The following is a 9,713-nucleotide window of genomic DNA, read 5'->3' as shown; positions in this document are numbered from 1 at the left end:
GTCTATTCTATAGTATATTCTATAGTCTATTTTATAGTCTATTCTGTAGTCTATTCTACAGTCTAGTCTATAGTCTAGTCTATGGTATAGACTATATTCTAGTCTAGAGTCTACATCATAGTCTATGGTGTGGTATGTAGTCTACTCCATAGTCTAGTCTATAGTCTGTTATATAGTCTAGTCTATAGACTAGAGTACAGTCCAATCTATTATATAGTCTAGTCTATTATAAAATCTCGTTTATGACCTTGTCAATTGTCGTCATTCGATGGATTTAGGCCTACTACACGTATACTTAATATATATTTATTTTAAGTAAATACATCATACGCCCCATAATATTAATACAGAATTAAAGAATTTTAGACTTTTTAATATTTTTGCATTATTTTCTATACAATAAAAACAAATTTGGAAAAAAGTTTTTTTTAGTTGTTGTTTAAAACTAAGTACTTTATAAAGAATCTTGTTATTTTGGATTAATTAAATCGAAATTCATACAAAATCAACTACAACATTTTGTCAGCTAAAAGTCTGCAACTAAAGTTTTTCTTACAAAAATTTCTTTAATTTAAAATATATTGAAAATGTGTAACTACAAACTTCTATACATTTGTAATTCAAAAGTACACACCATTTCTCAGTTGATTGCACTTCTCTCTTTTTGTGGATGAATTTTATTTGACGAAAACTTTTTGATATTTGTTTTTAGACTTTTTGTTTTGGAAACCAACGAAAAAAAGTCATTTTTATTTTATGCCAAAGAAGAAAAAAAATTAAACTTTAACAATTGATTTACATACAACAAAGTTTAGGTGATTTTTTTAATATTTATACTCTACACTCCCCTCTCTCTTGCACTCACTTCTTTATATAGCTTTGACTTGTGTTTCCAATAAAAACATCAAAACTTTTATATTTGAAATGAACAAAACTAAGAAGTTGAAGAGGGAGTAGAAAAAGAAGAACAAAAAAAGACACAGCAACAATAATAAAACGTTAAAATAAAAAGACAAGAGACATATAAAGAAAATAAGAGGCGGTCATAAAACAAAAACAAATAAAAACAATTCAAGGAGCTGAAGTATGAGAAATAGCAATAACAAAAACTACAAAAAAAAGTCAAATAGGAAAAAAAATATTTTTTCTCTTTAACTTTTAAATGTTTCTTAAATTGTTTAATTTAGTTAAATATTTCTAGTTTCTTAATATTTCCCGAAACAATCCTTAACAAGCTTAAAAAATGTAGTTTTTGTTGTTTTATAAAAAATAAGAGTCCGTGTATAGGAAGAGCAAGAAGATTCATTTCAAGGTTTTAGAATTAAATTTATTATTTCGTTCTCGTTTTTTTATTCTCTTATCCATTAAAACAGCTGAAAAAATAACCGTTGATGGAGGAAAATATGAAACTAATTTGAATAGAGTTTATACTACTTTTTTATTTAAATAATAATAATACCAGGGAATAGAAAGCATAAAATCAAAAGAGTAAGAGCAAAAAAAAGTAAAAGTTTTAATTTCAAATTTAATATAATTAAATAAGAGGAAATACAATTTACTAAATTGAATTTTATTAAAACTAAAGGAAAACTATTTATATGAGGGATATTAACATCGTGATTAGATAACTATTTCAAATTGATAAAAAAGTTATATATTTTAACTTAAAATATTTAAAGACCATCTGACTATAGGCTGGATTATATACTAGACTTTAATGTGGATTCTATTCTAGCCTATCGGGTGGATAAGAATCTAGACTTAAGTTTGGCATATATTCAAGTCTAAAGTCTGGACTATAGACTTCACAATACTCTGGATTATTGAATTGACCACAAACTGGAATATAGACTAGACTATAGACTAGACTATAGACTAGACTATAGACTAGACTATAGACTAGACTATAGACTAGACTATAGACTAGACTATAGACTAGACTATAGACTAGACTATAGATTAGACTATAGACTAGACTATAGACTAGACTATAGACTAGACTATAGACTAGACTATAGACTAGACTATAGACTAGACTATAGACTAGACTATAGACTAGACTATAGACTAGACTATGGACTAGACTATAGACTAGACTATAGACTAGACTATAGATTAGACTATAGACTAGACTATAGACTAGACTATAGACTAGACTATAGATTAGACTATAGACTAGACTATAGACTAGACTATAGACTAGACTATAGACTAGACTATTAGTGTTTATAAAAAACCGACTTTTGGAAAAACCGGTTTTTCGGTTAACCGAAAATTAACCATTTCTAAAAAAACCGGTTTGTCGGTTAACCGAGTATAAAAAAACCGGTTAAACCGGTTAACCGAAATGTTTGGAAATCTTTAAAATATTATAATATATAGTTGAAAAATGTCATTTTGCGAAATATTATAAATTACTTAATAAGATATTTGCATTTTTTAGTATAGATATGTACATTAATATATCATAAGAAAACAAACTTATATAGATCTGAAGATATTATTGATTCGTTAGGTATATGGAAGTTGCCATACGAGGGATAAATTGACCATATATATCAATAGCAAAAATTATGCCCAGAACTATAAACAGTGTTCAGGTTCGCGACGATTGTCTCGACATAGACAGTGACCTCCCTCCACTCACTACGCCTGTGGTTGTTCAAATTACTGTGAATGACGCTTAGGAATATTGACAGGTGTCATTCTGACTTCCTGTCAATCAACCTAAGCGCCATTACAGTTTGTGAAAAACCCCAGCAGCATAAGTTCTCGGACGGCAACAACAATCCTTATGTTTCGATAAATAAAGTCCGTTTTGAGAACGTTTGAGAAACTTCTCGATTTTTACTATACTCACGCAGTAAACAAGTAAGTATATAGATAATATTTGTTTAACAATCTTAGGTCTGTTTTTCATATGCACAAACGGAAAATAATGTTTAAAATTATCTATCCAAAATTTTTAAAAATCACAATAAAATATCAAAGAAAACATAAAATTTTGTACTAAAAATTAGATTTTTTTGAAACCGGTTAACCGAGACTTAAAAACCGGATAACCCGGTTAACCGAAAACCAATGTTTTAAAAAACCGGTTTGCGAAAAACCGAAATATGCAATAAAAACCGGTTTTTCGGTTAACCGGTTAACCGGTTTATAAACACTATAGACTATAGACTAGACTATAGACTAGACTATAGACTAGACTATAGACTAGAATATAGACTAGACTATAGACTAGACTAGACAGAACTATAGACTAGACTATAGACTAGACTATAGACTAGACTATAGACAGACTATAGACTAGACTATAGACCAGAAAGATATAGACTAAAAGACTATAGACTAGACTATAGACTAGACTATAGACTAGACTATAACAGACTATAGAATAACTAGACTAGACTATAGACTAGACTATAGACTAGACTATAGACTAGACTATAGACTATAGACTAGACTATAGACTAGACTATAGACTAGACTATAGACTAGACTATAGACTAGCTTAGACTAGACTATAGACCTAGACTATAGACTAGACTATAGACTAGACTATAGACTAGACTATTAGACTAGACTATAGACTAGACTATAGACTAGACTATAGACTAGACTATAGACTAAGACTATAGCTAACTATGACTAACTATGACTAGACTATAGACTAGACTATAGACTAAACTATAGACTAGACTAAGACTAGACTATAGACTAGACTAGAGACTAGACTAATAGACTAGACTATAGACTAGACTATAGACTAGACTATAGACTAGACTATAGACTAGACTATAGACTAGACTTAGACTAGACTATAGACTAGACTATAGACTAGAGACTATAGACCTAGACTATAGACTAGACTATAGACTAGACTAGAACTAGACTAGACTATAGACTAGACTATAGACTAGACTATAGACTAGACTATAGACTAGACTATAGACTAGACTATAGACTAGACTATAGACTAGACTAAGACTGACTAAGACTAGACTATAGACTAGACTAGATAGACTAAGACTAGACTAGACTAGACTATAGACTAAGCTATAAGACTAGACGATAACAGACTTAGACTAGACTATAGACTAGAACTATGACAGACTCTAGACTAGACTATAGACTATACTATAGACTAGACTATAGACTAGACTATAGACTAGACTATAGACTGAACTATAGACTAGAACTATAGACTATACTATAGAAGACTAGACTATAGACTAGACGATAGAACTAGACCTATAGACTAGACTTACTAGACTAGGAACCTATAGACGAGACTATAGAACTAGACTATAGACTAGACTATAGACATAGCCTATAGACTAGACTATGACTAGGACTATAGACTAGACTATAGACTAGACTATAGACTAGACTATAGACTTAGACTATAGACTAGACTATAGACTAGACCTATACTAGACTATACTATAGACCGAGACGATAGACTAAGACGATAGACTAGACTATAGACTAGACTATAGACTAGACTATAGACTAGACTAGACTATAGACCTAGACTATAGACTTAGACTATAGACTAGACTATAGACTAGAACTAAGACTAGACTAGACTATAGACTAGACTAAAGACTAGACTATAGACTAGACTATAGACTAGACTATAGACTAGACTATAGACTAGACTATAGACTAGACTATAGACTAGACTATAGACTAGACTATAGACTAGACTATAGACTAGACTATAGACTAGACTATAGACTAGATATAGAACTAGACTATAGACTAGACTATAGACTAGACTATAGACTAGACTATAGACTAGACTATAGACTAGACTATAGACTAGACTATAGACTAGACTATAGACTGGACTATAGACTAGACTATAGACTAGACTATAGACTAGACTATAGACTAGACTATAGACTAGACTATAGACTAGACTATAGACTAGACTATAGACTAGACTATAGACTAGACTATAGACTAGACTATAGACTAGACTATAGACTAGACTATAGACTAGACTAGACTATAGACTAGACTATAGACTAGACTATAGACTAGACTATAGACTAGACTATAGACTAGACTAGACTATAGACTAGACTAGACTATAGACTAGACTAGACTAGACTAGACTAGACTATAGACTAAGACTATAGACTAGACTAGACTAGACTAGACCTATAGACTAGACTATAGACTAGACTATAGACTAGACTATAGACTAGACTAGACTATACATAGACTAGACTATAGACTAGACTATAGAGCTAGACTATAGACTAGACTAGAGACTAGAACTATAGACTAGACTATAGACTAGACTATAGACTAGACTATAGACTAGACTATAGACTAGACCTATAGAAAGACTATAGACTAGACTATAGACTAGACTATAGACTAGACTATAGACGAGACTAGAGACTAGACTATAGACTATACTATAGACTAGACTATAGACTAGACTATAGAACTAGACGAATAGACGAGACTATAGACTAGACTATAGACTAGACTAGAACTAGACTATAGACTAGACTATAGACTAGACTATAGACTAGAACTATAGACTAGACTATAGACTAACTATAGACTAGACTATAGACTAGACTATAGACTAGACTATAGACTAGACTATAGACTAGACTATAGACTAGACTAGACTAGACATAGACTAGACTATAGACTATACTATAGACTAGACTATTAGACTAGATACTATAGACTAGACTATAGACTAGACTATAGACTAGACCTATAGACTAGACTATAGACTAGACTAAGACTAGACTATAGACTAGACTATAGACTAGACTATAGACTAGACTATAGACTAGACTATAGACTAGACTATAGACTAGACTATAGACTAGACTATAGACTAGACTATAGACTAGACTATAGACTAGACTATAGACGAACTATAGACTAGGACTATAGACTAGACTATAGACTGGACTATAGACTAGACTATAGACTAGACTATACTAGACTATAGACTAGACTATAGACTAGACTATAGACTAGACTATAGACTAGACTATAGACTAGACTATAGACTGACTATAGACTAGACTATAGACTAGACTATAGACTAGACTATAGACTAGACTAGACTATAGACTAGACTATAGACTAGACTATAGACTAGACTATAGACTAGACTATAGACTAGACTAGACTATAGACTAGACTAGACTATAGACTATACTATAGACTAGACTATAGCTAGACTATAGACAGACTATAGACTAGACTCTAGACTAGACTATAGACTAGACTATAGACTAGACTATAACTAGACTATAGACTAGACTATAGACTGACTATAGACTAGACTATAGACTAACATAGACTAGACTATAGACTAGGACTATAGGACTAGACTATAGCCCTAGACTATAGACTAGACTATAGACTAGGACATACTAGACTAGACTACTATAGCCTAGACTATATACTAGACTAGACTTAGACTAGACTAGACTATAGACTAGACTATGACCTAGAGACTACTGACTAGACCTACTAGACTATAGACTCTAGACTAGACTATAGGACTAGATATAGGACTAAACTATAGACCTAGACTATAGACCTAGACTATAGAACTAGACTATAGTACTAGGACTATAGCCCTAGACTATAGACTAGACTATAGACTAGACTATAGACTGACTATAGACTAGACTATAGAATAGACTATAGACTAGACCTATGAGACTAGCTAATAGACTAGGACTAGAGACTAGACATAGACATAGCCTAAGACTAGACTATCCAGACTAGACTATAGACTAGACTATAGGACTAGACATAGACTAGACTATAGACTAGACTATAGACTAGACTATAGACTAGACTATAGACTAAGACTATAGACTAGACTAAGACTAGACTATAGACTAGACTATAGACTAGACTATAGACTAGACTATAGACTAGACTATAGACTAGCTATAGACTAGACTATAGACTAGACTATAGACTAGACTATGACTAGACTATAGACTAGACTATAGACTATGACTATAGACTAGACTATAGACTAGACTATAGACTAGACTATAGACTAGACTATAGACTAGACTATAGACTAGACTATAGACTAGACTATAGACTAGACTATAGACTAGACTATAGACTAGACTATAGACTAGACTATAGACTAGACTATAGACTAGACTATAGACTAGACTATAGACTAGACTATAGACTAGACTATAGACTAGACTATAGACTAGACTATAGACTAGACTATAGACTAGACTATAGACTAGACTAGACTATAGACTAGACTATAGACTAGACTATAGACTAGACTATAGACTAGACTAGACTAGACTAGACTATAGACTAGACTAGACTATAGACTAGACTAGACTATAGACTAGACTAGACTATAGACCAGACTAGACTATAGACCAGACTAGACTATAGACTAGACTATAGACTAGACTATAGACTAGACTATAGACCAGACTATAGACTAGACTATAGACTAGACTATAGACTAGACTATAGACTAGACTATAGACTAGACTATAGACTAGACTATAGACTAGACTATAGACTAGACTATAGACTAGACCATAGACTAGACTATAGACTAGACTAGACTATAGACCAGACTAGACTATAGACCAGACTAGACTACAGACTAGACTATAGACTATAGACTAGTCTATAGACTAGTCTATAGACTAGACTATAGACTAGACTATAGACTAGACTATAGACTAGACTATAGACTAGACTATAGACTAGACTATAGACTAGACTATAGACTATAGACTAGACTATAGACTAGACTATAGACTAGACTATAGACTAGACTATAGACTAGACTATAGACTAGACTATAGACTAGACTATAGACTAGACTATAGACTAGACTATAGACTAGACTATAGACTAGATATAGACTAGACTATAGACTAGACTATAGACTAGACTATAGACTAGACTATAGACTAGACTATAGACTAGACTATAGACTAGACTATAGACTAGACTATAGACTAGACTATAGACTAGACTATAGACTAGACTATAGACTAGACTATAGACTAGACTACAGACTAGACTATAGACTAGACTACAGACTAGACTATAGACTAGACTATAGACTAGACTATAGACTAGACTATAGACTAGACTATAGACTAGACTATAGACTAGACTATAGACTAGACTATAGACTAGACTATAGACTAGACTATAGACTAGACTATAGACTAGACTATAGACTAGACTATAGGCTAGACTATAGACTAGACTATAGACTAGACTATAGACTAGACTATAGACTAGACTATAGACTAGACTAGACTATAGACTAGACTAGACTATAGACTAGACTAGACTATAGACTAGACTAGACTAGACTATAGACTAGACTAGACTATAGACTAGACTATAGACTAGACTATAGACTAGACTATAGACTAGACTATAGACTAGACTATAGACTAGACTATAGACTAGACTATAGACTAGACTATAGACTAGACTATAGACTAGACTATAGACTAGACTATAGACTAGACTATAGACTAGACTATAGACTAGACTATAGACTAGACTATAGACTAGACTATAGACTAGACTATAGACTAGACTATAGACTAGACTATAGACTAGACTATAGACTAGACTATAGACTAGACTATAGACTAGACTATAGACTAGACTATAGACTAGACTATAGACTAGACTATAGACTAGACTATAGACTAGACTATAGACTAGACTAGAGACTAGACTATAGACTAGACTATAGACTAGACTATAGACTAGACTATAGACTAGACTATAGACTAGACTATAGACTAGACTATAGACTAGACTATAGACTAGACTATAGACTAGACTATAGACTAGACTATAGACTAGACTAAGACTAGACTATAGACTAGACTATAGACTAGACTATAGACTAGACTATAGACTAGACTATAGACTAGACTATAGACTAGACTATAGACTAGACTATAGACTAGACTATAGACTAGACTATAGACTAGACTATAGACTAGACTATAGACTAGACTATAGACTAGACTATAGACTAGACTATAGACTAGACTATAGGACTAGACTAGACTACTAGACTAGACTATAGACTAGACTATAGACTAGACTATAGACTAGACTATAGACTAGACTATAGACTAGACTATAGACTAGACTATAGACTAGACTATAGACTAGACTATAGACTAGACTATAGACTAGACTATAGACTAGACTATAGACTAGACTATAGACTAGACTATAGACTAGACTATAGACTAGACTATAGACTAGACTATGGACTAGACTATAGACTAGACTATAGACTAGACTATAGACTAGACTATAGACTAGACTATAGACTAGACTATAGACTAGACTATAGACTAGACTATAGACTAGACTATAGACTAGACTATAGACTAGACTATAGACTAGACTATAGACTAGACTATAGACTAGACTATAGACTAGACTATAGACTAGACTATAGACTAGACTATAGACTAGACTATAGACTAGACTATAGACTAGACTATAGACTAGACTATAGACTAGACTATAGACTAGACTATAGACTAGACTATAGACTAGACTATAGACTAGACTATAGACTAGACTATAGACTAGACTATAGACTAGACTATAGACTAGACTATAGACTAGACTATAGACTAGACTATAGACTAGACTATAGACTAGAC

The sequence above is a fragment of the Lucilia sericata genome, unplaced genomic scaffold (genome assembly GCF_015586225.1).
Source record: "Lucilia sericata isolate MDLA Ls3-8-SP2 unplaced genomic scaffold, ASM1558622v1 Contig001221F_arrow, whole genome shotgun sequence".
Classification (NCBI taxonomy): domain Eukaryota; kingdom Metazoa; phylum Arthropoda; class Insecta; order Diptera; family Calliphoridae; genus Lucilia; species Lucilia sericata.
This window is presented reverse-complemented; position numbering follows the sequence as displayed.